General features: G+C 46.4%; 13 non-coding genes across 13 annotated transcripts; all 13 read right to left on the bottom strand.

Annotated features, from left to right (window-relative positions):
* Positions 1–367: 367 nt before the first annotated feature.
* On the bottom strand, positions 368–558 carry LOC142272382 (U2 spliceosomal RNA). Its single transcript, XR_012737260.1, has one exon. It is a non-coding gene; the product is annotated as a U2 spliceosomal RNA (small nuclear RNA).
* Positions 559–1,945: 1,387 nt separating this feature from the next.
* On the bottom strand, positions 1,946–2,136 carry LOC142272380 (U2 spliceosomal RNA). The gene has a single exon (XR_012737258.1). It is a non-coding gene; the product is annotated as a U2 spliceosomal RNA (small nuclear RNA).
* A 1,387-nt stretch (positions 2,137–3,523) lies between these two features.
* On the bottom strand, positions 3,524–3,711 carry LOC142272396 (U2 spliceosomal RNA). Its single transcript, XR_012737272.1, has one exon. It is a non-coding gene; the product is annotated as a U2 spliceosomal RNA (small nuclear RNA).
* A 1,388-nt stretch (positions 3,712–5,099) lies between these two features.
* Positions 5,100–5,290, bottom strand: LOC142272379 (U2 spliceosomal RNA). Its single transcript, XR_012737257.1, has one exon. It is a non-coding gene; the product is annotated as a U2 spliceosomal RNA (small nuclear RNA).
* Positions 5,291–6,677: 1,387 nt separating this feature from the next.
* On the bottom strand, positions 6,678–6,868 carry LOC142272378 (U2 spliceosomal RNA). The gene has a single exon (XR_012737256.1). It is a non-coding gene; the product is annotated as a U2 spliceosomal RNA (small nuclear RNA).
* Positions 6,869–8,255: 1,387 nt separating this feature from the next.
* On the bottom strand, positions 8,256–8,446 carry LOC142272377 (U2 spliceosomal RNA). The gene has a single exon (XR_012737255.1). It is a non-coding gene; the product is annotated as a U2 spliceosomal RNA (small nuclear RNA).
* A 1,387-nt stretch (positions 8,447–9,833) lies between these two features.
* LOC142272376 (U2 spliceosomal RNA) lies at positions 9,834–10,024 on the bottom strand. The gene has a single exon (XR_012737254.1). It is a non-coding gene; the product is annotated as a U2 spliceosomal RNA (small nuclear RNA).
* Positions 10,025–11,411: 1,387 nt separating this feature from the next.
* LOC142272375 (U2 spliceosomal RNA) lies at positions 11,412–11,602 on the bottom strand. Its single transcript, XR_012737253.1, has one exon. It is a non-coding gene; the product is annotated as a U2 spliceosomal RNA (small nuclear RNA).
* A 1,388-nt stretch (positions 11,603–12,990) lies between these two features.
* On the bottom strand, positions 12,991–13,181 carry LOC142272374 (U2 spliceosomal RNA). The gene has a single exon (XR_012737252.1). It is a non-coding gene; the product is annotated as a U2 spliceosomal RNA (small nuclear RNA).
* A 1,387-nt stretch (positions 13,182–14,568) lies between these two features.
* LOC142272372 (U2 spliceosomal RNA) lies at positions 14,569–14,759 on the bottom strand. Its single transcript, XR_012737251.1, has one exon. It is a non-coding gene; the product is annotated as a U2 spliceosomal RNA (small nuclear RNA).
* Positions 14,760–16,146: 1,387 nt separating this feature from the next.
* Positions 16,147–16,337, bottom strand: LOC142272371 (U2 spliceosomal RNA). The gene has a single exon (XR_012737250.1). It is a non-coding gene; the product is annotated as a U2 spliceosomal RNA (small nuclear RNA).
* A 1,387-nt stretch (positions 16,338–17,724) lies between these two features.
* On the bottom strand, positions 17,725–17,915 carry LOC142272370 (U2 spliceosomal RNA). The gene has a single exon (XR_012737249.1). It is a non-coding gene; the product is annotated as a U2 spliceosomal RNA (small nuclear RNA).
* A 1,387-nt stretch (positions 17,916–19,302) lies between these two features.
* On the bottom strand, positions 19,303–19,493 carry LOC142272368 (U2 spliceosomal RNA). The gene has a single exon (XR_012737247.1). It is a non-coding gene; the product is annotated as a U2 spliceosomal RNA (small nuclear RNA).
* Positions 19,494–20,011: the final 518 nt, after the last annotated feature.

Genomic DNA, 20,011 nt, shown 5'->3' with positions numbered 1-20,011 from the left:
GTGGAAGCGGAGAGATCGCACCAGATGCCAATTCTAGATGTTATCACACCTGTGGTCACTGCAGCAGCAGGTGAATCCACTTTGTCCAAAAGGGATCTATTCCATTCAATTGCAAATGATCTAGATAAGACAGAGAACTGCAGCACGGGGACATAGCCGAGTTGGTCAGGTTGAGTGGTGATGAGTTTGCTATTTGGATGAATAAAGAAAGTCAAAAGTGTGAAAGATAAAAAACAAAAGGAGGAAGTGTGAAAAGTGAATGGGCCAAATTGAGGTGCATATGAAGACGTATGCTTTCTTCCAATTCATTAAATCGGGCTAATATGAATCAGGTGAATTGAGTTCTGCTTTTGGAAACTGGGTTAAGAAGGGGTGCACCGTTCCTGGAGGTACTGCAATACCAGGTCAATGCGTGGAGTGGACAGAGCAAGCTCTTTTTCCATCTCCCTGTTCTAAAAATCCATTTAATATATGGTCCCCAGATAGGGGACGTATCAGATATTAAACTGATAAGAACAGATACTACACTTGATCTTAGCCAAAAGGCCGAGAAGCGATAACCAGAATTGGTTTGGGCCTCGAGTGGCACCCTGGCCTATGCCGGACACATCTTAGGGAGAGAGAGCGAGAGGGAGACAAACCCACGCCTACACAAGACATTTTGTCACCCAAGCCAACCCTTGAAAAGGCTGCTTTGCAGAGCCAAAACAAGAAGAATGGTGCGTTTTGCAGCCGCCGCCCACTGCAATGAATCTGAATAACTCCTCCTTTAGGGCGCAAGCAACTCCCCTCCCCCTTGCAGTCTTTCCAATTCACGATACAAAAAGACGGACAGGACAGGTTGCCTGACTTTCCGTCACTGCCACCCTTTGCCATCCTTACCCGTAGAAAGCCCTTTCATCATCCCCAAACCCTAATCTTTTCCCTTTCCTTCCCAGCCCCCAAACCCTGCCCTCTGTACCTTTCTCACCACCCGCTTCCCTTCTCCTGTCATCCCCCTACCACCCGGGAAAAAAAGAGATTGCCCACTCCTTCCACTAGCCCACCCTCCCACCCAAAGAACAACTTCTTCTGCGCAGCTTGTTTTCTAGGCAGCAGCGCTATTGTGATGTCATCGGGGGGCATTGTGACAAGCCGCCAGTGTTCCGTCTCTTCATGTTGTGCACAGTTCAAACGGAAAATACATCAACAGGCAGACTACAGAAAAGCTTACTATCAAAGGTTAGAGGGGGGCTTTCTCAGAGGGCTTTTTACAGTTTTTCTATTCCCAATTAGCCGTTTAAGTGTACTTATTGAAAGTAGTAATTCTTTCATAGGCCGCCCTTTCTTAGTATTTGACGTTCCTTATATTGCGGTATGAGGCTTCGCAGTAGGTTGCAAACATTCATCACCCATGACTGTCCCCAATTGAGCTCAGAAGCTCAATGTCTATCATGACCTCTCTTTTAGAATGTCCAAGAGCAAGCAAACTATTCCTCCAGGAGAGGGCGCCAACAGACTACTAAAGAGATCATCATTACTCAAAGAAAACCCCAAAAACCAATGCATGATAGGAATAAACAGGTAACTTTCTTTGGAGTGGAAGCGGAGAGATCGCACCAGATGCCAATTCTAGATGTTATCACACCTGTGGTCACTGCAGCAGCAGGTGAATCCACTTTGTCCAAAAGGGATCTATTCCATTCAATTGCAAATGATCTAGATAAGACAGAGAACTGCAGCACGGGGACATAGCCGAGTTGGTCAGGTTGAGTGGTGATGAGTTTGCTATTTGGATGAATAAAGAAAGTCAAAAGTGTGAAAGATAAAAAACAAAAGGAGGAAGTGTGAAAAGTGAATGGGCCAAATTGAGGTGCATATGAAGACGTATGCTTTCTTCCAATTCATTAAATCGGGCTAATATGAATCAGGTGAATTGAGTTCTGCTTTTGGAAACTGGGTTAAGAAGGGGTGCACCGTTCCTGGAGGTACTGCAATACCAGGTCAATGCGTGGAGTGGACAGAGCAAGCTCTTTTTCCATCTCCCTGTTCTAAAAATCCATTTAATATATGGTCCCCAGATAGGGGACGTATCAGATATTAAACTGATAAGAACAGATACTACACTTGATCTTAGCCAAAAGGCCGAGAAGCGATAACCAGAATTGGTTTGGGCCTCGAGTGGCACCCTGGCCTATGCCGGACACATCTTAGGGAGAGAGAGCGAGAGGGAGACAAACCCACGCCTACACAAGACATTTTGTCACCCAAGCCAACCCTTGAAAAGGCTGCTTTGCAGAGCCAAAACAAGAAGAATGGTGCGTTTTGCAGCCGCCGCCCACTGCAATGAATCTGAATAACTCCTCCTTTAGGGCGCAAGCAACTCCCCTCCCCCTTGCAGTCTTTCCAATTCACGATACAAAAAGACGGACAGGACAGGTTGCCTGACTTTCCGTCACTGCCACCCTTTGCCATCCTTACCCGTAGAAAGCCCTTTCATCATCCCCAAACCCTAATCTTTTCCCTTTCCTTCCCAGCCCCCAAACCCTGCCCTCTGTACCTTTCTCACCACCCGCTTCCCTTCTCCTGTCATCCCCCTACCACCCGGGAAAAAAAGAGATTGCCCCCTCCTTCCACTAGCCCACCCTCCCACCCAAAGAACAACTTCTTCTGCGCAGCTTGTTTTCTAGGCAGCAGCGCTATTGTGATGTCATCGGGGGGCATTGTGACAAGCCGCCAGTGTTCCGTCTCTTCATGTTGTGCACAGTTCAAACGGAAAATACATCAACAGGCAGACTACAGAAAAGCTTACTATCAAAGGTTAGAGGGGGGCTTTCTCAGAGGGCTTTTTACAGTTTTTCTATTCCCAATTAGCCGTTTAAGTGTACTTATTGAAAGTAGTAATTCTTTCATAGGCCGCCCTTTCTTAGTATTTGACGTTCCTTATATTGCGGTATGAGGCTTCGCAGTAGGTTGCAAACATTCATCACCCATGACTGTCCCCAATTGAGCTCAGAAGCTCAATGTCTATCATGACCTCTCTTTTAGAATGTCCAAGAGCAAGCAAACTATTCCTCCAGGAGAGGGCGCCAACAGACTACTAAAGAGATCATCATTACTCAAAGAAAACCCCAAAAACCAATGCATGATAGGAATAAACAGGTAACTTTCTTTGGAGTGGAAGCGGAGAGATCGCACCAGATGCCAATTCTAGATGTTATCACACCTGTGGTCACTGCAGCAGCAGGTGAATCCACTTTGTCCAAAAGGGATCTATTCCATTCAATTGCAAATGATCTAGATAAGACAGAGAACTGCAGCACGGGGACATAGCCGAGTTGGTCAGGTTGAGTGGTGATGAGTTTGCTATTTGGATGAATAAAGAAAGTCAAAAGTGTGAAAGATAAAAAACAAAAGGAGGAAGTGTGAAAAGTGAATGGGCCAAATTGAGGTGCATATGAAGACGTATGCTTTCTTCCAATTCATTAAATCGGGCTAATATGAATCAGGTGAATTGAGTTCTGCTTTTGGAAACTGGGTTAAGAAGGGGTGCACCGTTCCTGGAGGTACTGCAATACCAGGTCAATGCGTGGAGTGGACAGAGCAAGCTCTTTTTCCATCTCCCTGTTCTAAAAATCCATTTAATATATGGTCCCCAGATAGGGGACGTATCAGATATTAAACTGATAAGAACAGATACTACACTTGTTAGCCAAAAGGCCGAGAAGCGATAACCAGAATTGGTTTGGGCCTCGAGTGGCACCCTGGCCTATGCCGGACACATCTTAGGGAGAGAGAGCGAGAGGGAGACAAACCCACGCCTACACAAGACATTTTGTCACCCAAGCCAACCCTTGAAAAGGCTGCTTTGCAGAGCCAAAACAAGAAGAATGGTGCGTTTTGCAGCCGCCGCCCACTGCAATGAATCTGAATAACTCCTCCTTTAGGGCGCAAGCAACTCCCCTCCCCCTTGCAGTCTTTCCAATTCACGATACAAAAAGACGGACAGGACAGGTTGCCTGACTTTCCGTCACTGCCACCCTTTGCCATCCTTACCCGTAGAAAGCCCTTTCATCATCCCCAAACCCTAATCTTTTCCCTTTCCTTCCCAGCCCCCAAACCCTGCCCTCTGTACCTTTCTCACCACCCGCTTCCCTTCTCCTGTCATCCCCCTACCACCCGGGTAAAAAAAGAGATTGCCCCCTCCTTCCACTAGCCCACCCTCCCACCCAATGAACAACTTCTTCTGCGCAGCTTGTTTTCTAGGCAGCAGCGCTATTGTGATGTCATCGGGGGGCATTGTGACAAGCCGCCAGTGTTCCGTCTCTTCATGTTGTGCACAGTTCAAACGGAAAATACATCAACAGGCAGACTACAGAAAAGCTTACTATCAAAGGTTAGAGGGGGGCTTTCTCAGAGGGCTTTTTACAGTTTTTCTATTCCCAATTAGCCGTTTAAGTGTACTTATTGAAAGTAGTAATTCTTTCATAGGCCGCCCTTTCTTAGTATTTGACGTTCCTTATATTGCGGTATGAGGCTTCGCAGTAGGTTGCAAACATTCATCACCCATGACTGTCCCCAATTGAGCTCAGAAGCTCAATGTCTATCATGACCTCTCTTTTAGAATGTCCAAGAGCAAGCAAACTATTCCTCCAGGAGAGGGCGCCAACAGACTACTAAAGAGATCATCATTACTCAAAGAAAACCCCAAAAACCAATGCATGATAGGAATAAACAGGTAACTTTCTTTGGAGTGGAAGCGGAGAGATCGCACCAGATGCCAATTCTAGATGTTATCACACCTGTGGTCACTGCAGCAGCAGGTGAATCCACTTTGTCCAAAAGGGATCTATTCCATTCAATTGCAAATGATCTAGATAAGACAGAGAACTGCAGCACGGGGACATAGCCGAGTTGGTCAGGTTGAGTGGTGATGAGTTTGCTATTTGGATGAATAAAGAAAGTCAAAAGTGTGAAAGATAAAAAACAAAAGGAGGAAGTGTGAAAAGTGAATGGGCCAAATTGAGGTGCATATGAAGACGTATGCTTTCTTCCAATTCATTAAATCGGGCTAATATGAATCAGGTGAATTGAGTTCTGCTTTTGGAAACTGGGTTAAGAAGGGGTGCACCGTTCCTGGAGGTACTGCAATACCAGGTCAATGCGTGGAGTGGACAGAGCAAGCTCTTTTTCCATCTCCCTGTTCTAAAAATCCATTTAATATATGGTCCCCAGATAGGGGACGTATCAGATATTAAACTGATAAGAACAGATACTACACTTGATCTTAGCCAAAAGGCCGAGAAGCGATAACCAGAATTGGTTTGGGCCTCGAGTGGCACCCTGGCCTATGCCGGACACATCTTAGGGAGAGAGAGCGAGAGGGAGACAAACCCACGCCTACACAAGACATTTTGTCACCCAAGCCAACCCTTGAAAAGGCTGCTTTGCAGAGCCAAAACAAGAAGAATGGTGCGTTTTGCAGCCGCCGCCCACTGCAATGAATCTGAATAACTCCTCCTTTAGGGCGCAAGCAACTCCCCTCCCCCTTGCAGTCTTTCCAATTCACGATACAAAAAGACGGACAGGACAGGTTGCCTGACTTTCCGTCACTGCCACCCTTTGCCATCCTTACCCGTAGAAAGCCCTTTCATCATCCCCAAACCCTAATCTTTTCCCTTTCCTTCCCAGCCCCCAAACCCTGCCCTCTGTACCTTTCTCACCACCCGCTTCCCTTCTCCTGTCATCCCCCTACCACCCGGGAAAAAAAGAGATTGCCCCCTCCTTCCACTAGCCCACCCTCCCACCCAAAGAACAACTTCTTCTGCGCAGCTTGTTTTCTAGGCAGCAGCGCTATTGTGATGTCATCGGGGGGCATTGTGACAAGCCGCCAGTGTTCCGTCTCTTCATGTTGTGCACAGTTCAAACGGAAAATACATCAACAGGCAGACTACAGAAAAGCTTACTATCAAAGGTTAGAGGGGGGCTTTCTCAGAGGGCTTTTTACAGTTTTTCTATTCCCAATTAGCCGTTTAAGTGTACTTATTGAAAGTAGTAATTCTTTCATAGGCCGCCCTTTCTTAGTATTTGACGTTCCTTATATTGCGGTATGAGGCTTCGCAGTAGGTTGCAAACATTCATCACCCATGACTGTCCCCAATTGAGCTCAGAAGCTCAATGTCTATCATGACCTCTCTTTTAGAATGTCCAAGAGCAAGCAAACTATTCCTCCAGGAGAGGGCGCCAACAGACTACTAAAGAGATCATCATTACTCAAAGAAAACCCCAAAAACCAATGCATGATAGGAATAAACAGGTAACTTTCTTTGGAGTGGAAGCGGAGAGATCGCACCAGATGCCAATTCTAGATGTTATCACACCTGTGGTCACTGCAGCAGCAGGTGAATCCACTTTGTCCAAAAGGGATCTATTCCATTCAATTGCAAATGATCTAGATAAGACAGAGAACTGCAGCACGGGGACATAGCCGAGTTGGTCAGGTTGAGTGGTGATGAGTTTGCTATTTGGATGAATAAAGAAAGTCAAAAGTGTGAAAGATAAAAAACAAAAGGAGGAAGTGTGAAAAGTGAATGGGCCAAATTGAGGTGCATATGAAGACGTATGCTTTCTTCCAATTCATTAAATCGGGCTAATATGAATCAGGTGAATTGAGTTCTGCTTTTGGAAACTGGGTTAAGAAGGGGTGCACCGTTCCTGGAGGTACTGCAATACCAGGTCAATGCGTGGAGTGGACAGAGCAAGCTCTTTTTCCATCTCCCTGTTCTAAAAATCCATTTAATATATGGTCCCCAGATAGGGGACGTATCAGATATTAAACTGATAAGAACAGATACTACACTTGATCTTAGCCAAAAGGCCGAGAAGCGATAACCAGAATTGGTTTGGGCCTCGAGTGGCACCCTGGCCTATGCCGGACACATCTTAGGGAGAGAGAGCGAGAGGGAGACAAACCCACGCCTACACAAGACATTTTGTCACCCAAGCCAACCCTTGAAAAGGCTGCTTTGCAGAGCCAAAACAAGAAGAATGGTGCGTTTTGCAGCCGCCGCCCACTGCAATGAATCTGAATAACTCCTCCTTTAGGGCGCAAGCAACTCCCCTCCCCCTTGCAGTCTTTCCAATTCACGATACAAAAAGACGGACAGGACAGGTTGCCTGACTTTCCGTCACTGCCACCCTTTGCCATCCTTACCCGTAGAAAGCCCTTTCATCATCCCCAAACCCTAATCTTTTCCCTTTCCTTCCCAGCCCCCAAACCCTGCCCTCTGTACCTTTCTCACCACCCGCTTCCCTTCTCCTGTCATCCCCCTACCACCCGGGAAAAAAAGAGATTGCCCCCTCCTTCCACTAGCCCACCCTCCCACCCAAAGAACAACTTCTTCTGCGCAGCTTGTTTTCTAGGCAGCAGCGCTATTGTGATGTCATCGGGGGGCATTGTGACAAGCCGCCAGTGTTCCGTCTCTTCATGTTGTGCACAGTTCAAACGGAAAATACATCAACAGGCAGACTACAGAAAAGCTTACTATCAAAGGTTAGAGGGGGGCTTTCTCAGAGGGCTTTTTACAGTTTTTCTATTCCCAATTAGCCGTTTAAGTGTACTTATTGAAAGTAGTAATTCTTTCATAGGCCGCCCTTTCTTAGTATTTGACGTTCCTTATATTGCGGTATGAGGCTTCGCAGTAGGTTGCAAACATTCATCACCCATGACTGTCCCCAATTGAGCTCAGAAGCTCAATGTCTATCATGACCTCTCTTTTAGAATGTCCAAGAGCAAGCAAACTATTCCTCCAGGAGAGGGCGCCAACAGACTACTAAAGAGATCATCATTACTCAAAGAAAACCCCAAAAACCAATGCATGATAGGAATAAACAGGTAACTTTCTTTGGAGTGGAAGCGGAGAGATCGCACCAGATGCCAATTCTAGATGTTATCACACCTGTGGTCACTGCAGCAGCAGGTGAATCCACTTTGTCCAAAAGGGATCTATTCCATTCAATTGCAAATGATCTAGATAAGACAGAGAACTGCAGCACGGGGACATAGCCGAGTTGGTCAGGTTGAGTGGTGATGAGTTTGCTATTTGGATGAATAAAGAAAGTCAAAAGTGTGAAAGATAAAAAACAAAAGGAGGAAGTGTGAAAAGTGAATGGGCCAAATTGAGGTGCATATGAAGACGTATGCTTTCTTCCAATTCATTAAATCGGGCTAATATGAATCAGGTGAATTGAGTTCTGCTTTTGGAAACTGGGTTAAGAAGGGGTGCACCGTTCCTGGAGGTACTGCAATACCAGGTCAATGCGTGGAGTGGACAGAGCAAGCTCTTTTTCCATCTCCCTGTTCTAAAAATCCATTTAATATATGGTCCCCAGATAGGGGACGTATCAGATATTAAACTGATAAGAACAGATACTACACTTGATCTTAGCCAAAAGGCCGAGAAGCGATAACCAGAATTGGTTTGGGCCTCGAGTGGCACCCTGGCCTATGCCGGACACATCTTAGGGAGAGAGAGCGAGAGGGAGACAAACCCACGCCTACACAAGACATTTTGTCACCCAAGCCAACCCTTGAAAAGGCTGCTTTGCAGAGCCAAAACAAGAAGAATGGTGCGTTTTGCAGCCGCCGCCCACTGCAATGAATCTGAATAACTCCTCCTTTAGGGCGCAAGCAACTCCCCTCCCCCTTGCAGTCTTTCCAATTCACGATACAAAAAGACGGACAGGACAGGTTGCCTGACTTTCCGTCACTGCCACCCTTTGCCATCCTTACCCGTAGAAAGCCCTTTCATCATCCCCAAACCCTAATCTTTTCCCTTTCCTTCCCAGCCCCCAAACCCTGCCCTCTGTACCTTTCTCACCACCCGCTTCCCTTCTCCTGTCATCCCCCTACCACCCGGGAAAAAAAGAGATTGCCCCCTCCTTCCACTAGCCCACCCTCCCACCCAAAGAACAACTTCTTCTGCGCAGCTTGTTTTCTAGGCAGCAGCGCTATTGTGATGTCATCGGGGGGCATTGTGACAAGCCGCCAGTGTTCCGTCTCTTCATGTTGTGCACAGTTCAAACGGAAAATACATCAACAGGCAGACTACAGAAAAGCTTACTATCAAAGGTTAGAGGGGGGCTTTCTCAGAGGGCTTTTTACAGTTTTTCTATTCCCAATTAGCCGTTTAAGTGTACTTATTGAAAGTAGTAATTCTTTCATAGGCCGCCCTTTCTTAGTATTTGACGTTCCTTATATTGCGGTATGAGGCTTCGCAGTAGGTTGCAAACATTCATCACCCATGACTGTCCCCAATTGAGCTCAGAAGCTCAATGTCTATCATGACCTCTCTTTTAGAATGTCCAAGAGCAAGCAAACTATTCCTCCAGGAGAGGGCGCCAACAGACTACTAAAGAGATCATCATTACTCAAAGAAAACCCCAAAAACCAATGCATGATAGGAATAAACAGGTAACTTTCTTTGGAGTGGAAGCGGAGAGATCGCACCAGATGCCAATTCTAGATGTTATCACACCTGTGGTCACTGCAGCAGCAGGTGAATCCACTTTGTCCAAAAGGGATCTATTCCATTCAATTGCAAATGATCTAGATAAGACAGAGAACTGCAGCACGGGGACATAGCCGAGTTGGTCAGGTTGAGTGGTGATGAGTTTGCTATTTGGATGAATAAAGAAAGTCAAAAGTGTGAAAGATAAAAAACAAAAGGAGGAAGTGTGAAAAGTGAATGGGCCAAATTGAGGTGCATATGAAGACGTATGCTTTCTTCCAATTCATTAAATCGGGCTAATATGAATCAGGTGAATTGAGTTCTGCTTTTGGAAACTGGGTTAAGAAGGGGTGCACCGTTCCTGGAGGTACTGCAATACCAGGTCAATGCGTGGAGTGGACAGAGCAAGCTCTTTTTCCATCTCCCTGTTCTAAAAATCCATTTAATATATGGTCCCCAGATAGGGGACGTATCAGATATTAAACTGATAAGAACAGATACTACACTTGATCTTAGCCAAAAGGCCGAGAAGCGATAACCAGAATTGGTTTGGGCCTCGAGTGGCACCCTGGCCTATGCCGGACACATCTTAGGGAGAGAGAGCGAGAGGGAGACAAACCCACGCCTACACAAGACATTTTGTCACCCAAGCCAACCCTTGAAAAGGCTGCTTTGCAGAGCCAAAACAAGAAGAATGGTGCGTTTTGCAGCCGCCGCCCACTGCAATGAATCTGAATAACTCCTCCTTTAGGGCGCAAGCAACTCCCCTCCCCCTTGCAGTCTTTCCAATTCACGATACAAAAAGACGGACAGGACAGGTTGCCTGACTTTCCGTCACTGCCACCCTTTGCCATCCTTACCCGTAGAAAGCCCTTTCATCATCCCCAAACCCTAATCTTTTCCCTTTCCTTCCCAGCCCCCAAACCCTGCCCTCTGTACCTTTCTCACCACCCGCTTCCCTTCTCCTGTCATCCCCCTACCACCCGGGAAAAAAAGAGATTGCCCCCTCCTTCCACTAGCCCACCCTCCCACCCAAAGAACAACTTCTTCTGCGCAGCTTGTTTTCTAGGCAGCAGCGCTATTGTGATGTCATCGGGGGGCATTGTGACAAGCCGCCAGTGTTCCGTCTCTTCATGTTGTGCACAGTTCAAACGGAAAATACATCAACAGGCAGACTACAGAAAAGCTTACTATCAAAGGTTAGAGGGGGGCTTTCTCAGAGGGCTTTTTACAGTTTTTCTATTCCCAATTAGCCGTTTAAGTGTACTTATTGAAAGTAGTAATTCTTTCATAGGCCGCCCTTTCTTAGTATTTGACGTTCCTTATATTGCGGTATGAGGCTTCGCAGTAGGTTGCAAACATTCATCACCCATGACTGTCCCCAATTGAGCTCAGAAGCTCAATGTCTATCATGACCTCTCTTTTAGAATGTCCAAGAGCAAGCAAACTATTCCTCCAGGAGAGGGCGCCAACAGACTACTAAAGAGATCATCATTACTCAAAGAAAACCCCAAAAACCAATGCATGATAGGAATAAACAGGTAACTTTCTTTGGAGTGGAAGCGGAGAGATCGCACCAGATGCCAATTCTAGATGTTATCACACCTGTGGTCACTGCAGCAGCAGGTGAATCCACTTTGTCCAAAAGGGATCTATTCCATTCAATTGCAAATGATCTAGATAAGACAGAGAACTGCAGCACGGGGACATAGCCGAGTTGGTCAGGTTGAGTGGTGATGAGTTTGCTATTTGGATGAATAAAGAAAGTCAAAAGTGTGAAAGATAAAAAACAAAAGGAGGAAGTGTGAAAAGTGAATGGGCCAAATTGAGGTGCATATGAAGACGTATGCTTTCTTCCAATTCATTAAATCGGGCTAATATGAATCAGGTGAATTGAGTTCTGCTTTTGGAAACTGGGTTAAGAAGGGGTGCACCGTTCCTGGAGGTACTGCAATACCAGGTCAATGCGTGGAGTGGACAGAGCAAGCTCTTTTTCCATCTCCCTGTTCTAAAAATCCATTTAATATATGGTCCCCAGATAGGGGACGTATCAGATATTAAACTGATAAGAACAGATACTACACTTGATCTTAGCCAAAAGGCCGAGAAGCGATAACCAGAATTGGTTTGGGCCTCGAGTGGCACCCTGGCCTATGCCGGACACATCTTAGGGAGAGAGAGCGAGAGGGAGACAAACCCACGCCTACACAAGACATTTTGTCACCCAAGCCAACCCTTGAAAAGGCTGCTTTGCAGAGACCAAAACAAGAAGAATGGTGCGTTTTGCAGCCGCCGCCCACTGCAATGAATCTGAATAACTCCTCCTTTAGGGCGCAAGCAACTCCCCTCCCCCTTGCAGTCTTTCCAATTCACGATACAAAAAGACGGACAGGACAGGTTGCCTGACTTTCCGTCACTGCCACCCTTTGCCATCCTTACCCGTAGAAAGCCCTTTCATCATCCCCAAACCCTAATCTTTTCCCTTTCCTTCCCAGCCCCCAAACCCTGCCCTCTGTACCTTTCTCACCACCCGCTTCCCTTCTCCTGTCATCCCCCTACCACCCGGGAAAAAAAGAGATTGCCCCCTCCTTCCACTAGCCCACCCTCCCACCCAAAGAACAACTTCTTCTGCGCAGCTTGTTTTCTAGGCAGCAGCGCTATTGTGATGTCATCGGGGGGCATTGTGACAAGCCGCCAGTGTTCCGTCTCTTCATGTTGTGCACAGTTCAAACGGAAAATACATCAACAGGCAGACTACAGAAAAGCTTACTATCAAAGGTTAGAGGGGGGCTTTCTCAGAGGGCTTTTTACAGTTTTTCTATTCCCAATTAGCCGTTTAAGTGTACTTATTGAAAGTAGTAATTCTTTCATAGGCCGCCCTTTCTTAGTATTTGACGTTCCTTATATTGCGGTATGAGGCTTCGCAGTAGGTTGCAAACATTCATCACCCATGACTGTCCCCAATTGAGCTCAGAAGCTCAATGTCTATCATGACCTCTCTTTTAGAATGTCCAAGAGCAAGCAAACTATTCCTCCAGGAGAGGGCGCCAACAGACTACTAAAGAGATCATCATTACTCAAAGAAAACCCCAAAAACCAATGCATGATAGGAATAAACAGGTAACTTTCTTTGGAGTGGAAGCGGAGAGATCGCACCAGATGCCAATTCTAGATGTTATCACACCTGTGGTCACTGCAGCAGCAGGTGAATCCACTTTGTCCAAAAGGGATCTATTCCATTCAATTGCAAATGATCTAGATAAGACAGAGAACTGCAGCACGGGGACATAGCCGAGTTGGTCAGGTTGAGTGGTGATGAGTTTGCTATTTGGATGAATAAAGAAAGTCAAAAGTGTGAAAGATAAAAAACAAAAGGAGGAAGTGTGAAAAGTGAATGGGCCAAATTGAGGTGCATATGAAGACGTATGCTTTCTTCCAATTCATTAAATCGGGCTAATATGAATCAGGTGAATTGAGTTCTGCTTTTGGAAACTGGGTTAAGAAGGGGTGCACCGTTCCTGGAGGTACTGCAATACCAGGTCAATGCGTGGAGTGGACAGAGCAAGCTCTTTTTCCATCTCCCTGTTCTAAAAATCCATTTAATATATGGTCCCCAGATAGGGGACGTATCAGATATTAAACTGATAAGAACAGATACTACACTTGATCTTAGCCAAAAGGCCGAGAAGCGATAACCAGAATTGGTTTGGGCCTCGAGTGGCACCCTGGCCTATGCCGGACACATCTTAGGGAGAGAGAGCGAGAGGGAGACAAACCCACGCCTACACAAGACATTTTGTCACCCAAGCCAACCCTTGAAAAGGCTGCTTTGCAGAGCCAAAACAAGAAGAATGGTGCGTTTTGCAGCCGCCGCCCACTGCAATGAATCTGAATAACTCCTCCTTTAGGGCGCAAGCAACTCCCCTCCCCCTTGCAGTCTTTCCAATTCACGATACAAAAAGACGGACAGGACAGGTTGCCTGACTTTCCGTCACTGCCACCCTTTGCCATCCTTACCCGTAGAAAGCCCTTTCATCATCCCCAAACCCTAATCTTTTCCCTTTCCTTCCCAGCCCCCAAACCCTGCCCTCTGTACCTTTCTCACCACCCGCTTCCCTTCTCCTGTCATCCCCCTACCACCCGGGAAAAAAAGAGATTGCCCCCTCCTTCCACTAGCCCACCCTCCCACCCAAAGAACAACTTCTTCTGCGCAGCTTGTTTTCTAGGCAGCAGCGCTATTGTGATGTCATCGGGGGGCATTGTGACAAGCCGCCAGTGTTCCGTCTCTTCATGTTGTGCACAGTTCAAACGGAAAATACATCAACAGGCAGACTACAGAAAAGCTTACTATCAAAGGTTAGAGGGGGGCTTTCTCAGAGGGCTTTTTACAGTTTTTCTATTCCCAATTAGCCGTTTAAGTGTACTTATTGAAAGTAGTAATTCTTTCATAGGCCGCCCTTTCTTAGTATTTGACGTTCCTTATATTGCGGTATGAGGCTTCGCAGTAGGTTGCAAACATTCATCACCCATGACTGTCCCCAATTGAGCTCAGAAGCTCAATGTCTATCATGACCTCTCTTTTAGAATGTCCAAGAGCAAGCAAACTATTCCTCCAGGAGAGGGCGCCAACAGACTACTAAAGAGATCATCATTACTCAAAGAAAACCCCAAAAACCAATGCATGATAGGAATAAACAGGTAACTTTCTTTGGAGTGGAAGCGGAGAGATCGCACCAGATGCCAATTCTAGATGTTATCACACCTGTGGTCACTGCAGCAGCAGGTGAATCCACTTTGTCCAAAAGGGATCTATTCCATTCAATTGCAAATGATCTAGATAAGACAGAGAACTGCAGCACGGGGACATAGCCGAGTTGGTCAGGTTGAGTGGTGATGAGTTTGCTATTTGGATGAATAAAGAAAGTCAAAAGTGTGAAAGATAAAAAACAAAAGGAGGAAGTGTGAAAAGTGAATGGGCCAAATTGAGGTGCATATGAAGACGTATGCTTTCTTCCAATTCATTAAATCGGGCTAATATGAATCAGGTGAATTGAGTTCTGCTTTTGGAAACTGGGTTAAGAAGGGGTGCACCGTTCCTGGAGGTACTGCAATACCAGGTCAATGCGTGGAGTGGACAGAGCAAGCTCTTTTTCCATCTCCCTGTTCTAAAAATCCATTTAATATATGGTCCCCAGATAGGGGACGTATCAGATATTAAACTGATAAGAACAGATACTACACTTGATCTTAGCCAAAAGGCCGAGAAGCGATAACCAGAATTGGTTTGGGCCTCGAGTGGCACCCTGGCCTATGCCGGACACATCTTAGGGAGAGAGAGCGAGAGGGAGACAAACCCACGCCTACACAAGACATTTTGTCACCCAAGCCAACCCTTGAAAAGGCTGCTTTGCAGAGCCAAAACAAGAAGAATGGTGCGTTTTGCAGCCGCCGCCCACTGCAATGAATCTGAATAACTCCTCCTTTAGGGCGCAAGCAACTCCCCTCCCCCTTGCAGTCTTTCCAATTCACGATACAAAAAGACGGACAGGACAGGTTGCCTGACTTTCCGTCACTGCCACCCTTTGCCATCCTTACCCGTAGAAAGCCCTTTCATCATCCCCAAACCCTAATCTTTTCCCTTTCCTTCCCAGCCCCCAAACCCTGCCCTCTGTACCTTTCTCACCACCCGCTTCCCTTCTCCTGTCATCCCCCTACCACCCGGGAAAAAAAGAGATTGCCCCCTCCTTCCACTAGCCCACCCTCCCACCCAAAGAACAACTTCTTCTGCGCAGCTTGTTTTCTAGGCAGCAGCGCTATTGTGATGTCATCGGGGGGCATTGTGACAAGCCGCCAGTGTTCCGTCTCTTCATGTTGTGCACAGTTCAAACGGAAAATACATCAACAGGCAGACTACAGAAAAGCTTACTATCAAAGGTTAGAGGGGGGCTTTCTCAGAGGGCTTTTTACAGTTTTTCTATTCCCAATTAGCCGTTTAAGTGTACTTATTGAAAGTAGTAATTCTTTCATAGGCCGCCCTTTCTTAGTATTTGACGTTCCTTATATTGCGGTATGAGGCTTCGCAGTAGGTTGCAAACATTCATCACCCATGACTGTCCCCAATTGAGCTCAGAAGCTCAATGTCTATCATGACCTCTCTTTTAGAATGTCCAAGAGCAAGCAAACTATTCCTCCAGGAGAGGGCGCCAACAGACTACTAAAGAGATCATCATTACTCAAAGAAAACCCCAAAAACCAATGCATGATAGGAATAAACAGGTAACTTTCTTTGGAGTGGAAGCGGAGAGATCGCACCAGATGCCAATTCTAGATGTTATCACACCTGTGGTCACTGCAGCAGCAGGTGAATCCACTTTGTCCAAAAGGGATCTATTCCATTCAATTGCAAATGATCTAGATAAGACAGAGAACTGCAGCACGGGGACATAGCCGAGTTGGTCAGGTTGAGTGGTGATGAGTTTGCTATTTGGATGAATAAAGAAAGTCAAAAGTGTGAAAGATAAAAAACAAAAGGAGGAAGTGTGAAAAGTGAATGGGCCAAATTGAGGTGCATATGAAGACGTATGCTTTCTTCCAATTCATTAAATCGGGCTAATATGAATCAGGTGAATTGAGTTCTGCTTTTGGAAACTGGGTTAAGAAGGGGTGCACCGTTCCTGGAGGTACTGCAATACCAGGTCAATGCGTGGAGTGGACAGAGCAAGCTCTTTTTCCATCTCCCTGTTCTAAAAATCCATTTAATATATGGTCCCCAGATAGGGGACGTATCAGATATTAAACTGATAAGAACAGATACTACACTTGATCTTAGCCAAAAGGCCGAGAAGCGATAACCAGAATTGGTTTGGGCCTCGAGTGGCACCCTGGCCTATGCCGGACACATCTTAGGGAGAGAGAGCGAGAGGGAGACAAACCCACGCCTACACAAGACATTTTGTCACCCAAGCCAACCCTTGAAAAGGCTGCTTTGCAGAGCCAAAACAAGAAGAATGGTGCGTTTTGCAGCCGCCGCCCACTGCAATGAATCTGAATAACTCCTCCTTTAGGGCGCAAGCAACTCCCCTCCCCCTTGCAGTCTTTCCAATTCACGATACAAAAAGACGGACAGGACAGGTTGCCTGACTTTCCGTCACTGCCACCCTTTGCCATCCTTACCCGTAGAAAGCCCTTTCATCATCCCCAAACCCTAATCTTTTCCCTTTCCTTCCCAGCCCCCAAACCCTGCCCTCTGTACCTTTCTCACCACCCGCTTCCCTTCTCCTGTCATCCCCCTACCACCCGGGAAAAAAAGAGATTGCCCCCTCCTTCCACTAGCCCACCCTCCCACCCAAAGAACAACTTCTTCTGCGCAGCTTGTTTTCTAGGCAGCAGCGCTATTGTGATGTCATCGGGGGGCATTGTGACAAGCCGCCAGTGTTCCGTCTCTTCATGTTGTGCACAGTTCAAACGGAAAATACATCAACAGGCAGACTACAGAAAAGCTTACTATCAAAGGTTAGAGGGGGGCTTTCTCAGAGGGCTTTTTACAGTTTTTCTATTCCCAATTAGCCGTTTAAGTGTACTTATTGAAAGTAGTAATTCTTTCATAGGCCGCCCTTTCTTAGTATTTGACGTTCCTTATATTGCGGTATGAGGCTTCGCAGTAGGTTGCAAACATTCATCACCCATGACTGTCCCCAATTGAGCTCAGAAGCTCAATGTCTATCATGACCTCTCTTTTAGAATGTCCAAGAGCAAGCAAACTATTCCTCCAGGAGAGGGCGCCAACAGACTACTAAAGAGATCATCATTACTCAAAGAAAACCCCAAAAACCAATGCATGATAGGAATAAACAGGTAACTTTCTTTGGAGTGGAAGCGGAGAGATCGCACCAGATGCCAATTCTAGATGTTATCACACCTGTGGTCACTGCAGCAGCAGGTGAATCCACTTTGTCCAAAAGGGATCTATTCCATTCAATTGCAAATGATCTAGATAAGACAGAGAACTGCAGCACGGGGACATAGCCGAGTTGGTCAGGTTGAGTGGTGATGAGTTTGCTATTTGGATGAATAAAGAAAGTCAAAAGTGTGAAAGATAAAAAACAAAAGGAGGAAGTGTGAAAAGTGAATGGGCCAAATTGAGGTGCATATGAAGACGTATGCTTTCTTCCAATTCATTAAATCGGGCTAATATGAATCAGGTGAATTGAGTTCTGCTTTTGGAAACTGGGTTAAGAAGGGGTGCACCGTTCCTGGAGGTACTGCAATACCAGGTCAATGCGTGGAGTGGACAGAGCAAGCTCTTTTTCCATCTCCCTGTTCTAAAAATCCATTTAATATATGGTCCCCAGATAGGGGACGTATCAGATATTAAACTGATAAGAACAGATACTACACTTGATCTTAGCCAAAAGGCCGAGAAGCGATAACCAGAATTGGTTTGGGCCTCGAGTGGCACCCTGGCCTATGCCGGACACATCTTAGGGAGAGAGAGCGAGAGGGAGACAAACCCACGCCTACACAAGACATTTTGTCACCCAAGCCAACCCTTGAAAAGGCTGCTTTGCAGAGCCAAAACAAGAAGAATGGTGCGTTTTGCAGCCGCCGCCCACTGCAATGAATCTGAATAACTCCTCCTTTAGGGCGCAAGCAACTCCCCTCCCCCTTGCAGTCTTTCCAATTCACGATACAAAAAGACGGACAGGACAGGTTGCCTGACTTTCCGTCACTGCCACCCTTTGCCATCCTTACCCGTAGAAAGCCCTTTCATCATCCCCAAACCCTAATCTTTTCCCTTTCCTTCCCAGCCCCCAAACCCTGCCCTCTGTACCTTTCTCACCACCCGCTTCCCTTCTCCTGTCATCCCCCTACCACCCGGGAAAAAAAGAGATTGCCCCCTCCTTCCACTAGCCCACCCTCCCACCCAAAGAACAACTTCTTCTGCGCAGCTTGTTTTCTAGGCAGCAGCGCTATTGTGATGTCATCGGGGGGCATTGTGACAAGCCGCCAGTGTTCCGTCTCTTCATGTTGTGCACAGTTCAAACGGAAAATACATCAACAGGCAGACTACAGAAAAGCTTACTATCAAAGGTTAGAGGGGGGCTTTCTCAGAGGGCTTTTTACAGTTTTTCTATTCCCAATTAGCCGTTTAAGTGTACTTATTGAAAGTAGTAATTCTTTCATAGGCCGCCCTTTCTTAGTATTTGACGTTCCTTATATTGCGGTATGAGGCTTCGCAGTAGGTTGCAAACATTCATCACCCATGACTGTCCCCAATTGAGCTCAGAAGCTCAATGTCTATCATGACCTCTCTTTTAGAATGTCCAAGAGCAAGCAAACTATTCCTCCAGGAGAGGGCGCCAACAGACTACTAAAGAGATCATCATTACTCAAAGAAAACCCCAAAAACCAATGCATGATAGGAATAAACAGGTAACTTTCTTTGGAGTGGAAGCGGAGAGATCGCACCAGATGCCAATTCTAGATGTTATCACACCTGTGGTCACTGCAGCAGCAGGTGAATCCACTTTGTCCAAAAGGGATCTATTCCATTCAATTGCAAATGATCTAGATAAGACAGAGAACTGCAGCACGGGGACATAGCCGAGTTGGTCAGGTTGAGTGGTGATGAGTTTGCTATTTGGATGAATAAAGAAAGTCAAAAGTGTGAAAGATAAAAAACAAAAGGAGGAAGTGTGAAAAGTGAATGGGCCAAATTGAGGTGCATATGAAGACGTATGCTTTCTTCCAATTCATTAAATCGGGCTAATATGAATCAGGTGAATTGAGTTCTGCTTTTGGAAACTGGGTTAAGAAGGGGTGCACCGTTCCTGGAGGTACTGCAATACCAGGTCAATGCGTGGAGTGGACAGAGCAAGCTCTTTTTCCATCTCCCTGTTCTAAAAATCCATTTAATATATGGTCCCCAGATAGGGGACGTATCAGATATTAAACTGATAAGAACAGATACTACACTTGATCTTAGCCAAAAGGCCGAGAAGCGATAACCAGAATTGGTTTGGGCCTCGAGTGGCACCCTGGCCTATGCCGGACACATCTTAGGGAGAGAGAGCGAGAGGGAGACAAACCCACGCCTACACAAGACATTTTGTCACCCAAGCCAACCCTTGAAAAGGCTGCTTTGCAGAGCCAAAACAAGAAGAATGGTGCGTTTTGCAGCCGCCGCCCACTGCAATGAATCTGAATAACTCCTCCTTTAGGGCGCAAGCAACTCCCCTCCCCCTTGCAGTCTTTCCAATTCACGATACAAAAAGACGGACAGGACAGGTTGCCTGACTTTCCGTCACTGCCACCCTTTGCCATCCTTACCCGTAGAAAGCCCTTTCATCATCCCCAAACCCTAATCTTTTCCCTTTCCTTCCCAGCCCCCAAACCCTGCCCTCTGTACCTTTCTCACCACCCGCTTCCCTTCTCCTGTCATCCCCCTACCACCCGGGAAAAAAAGAGATTGCCCCCTCCTTCCACTAGCCCACCCTCCCACCCAAAGAACAACTTCTTCTGCG

The sequence above is a fragment of the Anomaloglossus baeobatrachus genome, unplaced genomic scaffold (assembly GCF_048569485.1).
Source record: "Anomaloglossus baeobatrachus isolate aAnoBae1 unplaced genomic scaffold, aAnoBae1.hap1 Scaffold_3490, whole genome shotgun sequence".
NCBI lineage: Eukaryota > Metazoa > Chordata > Amphibia > Anura > Aromobatidae > Anomaloglossus > Anomaloglossus baeobatrachus.
This window is presented reverse-complemented; position numbering and strand designations above follow the sequence as displayed.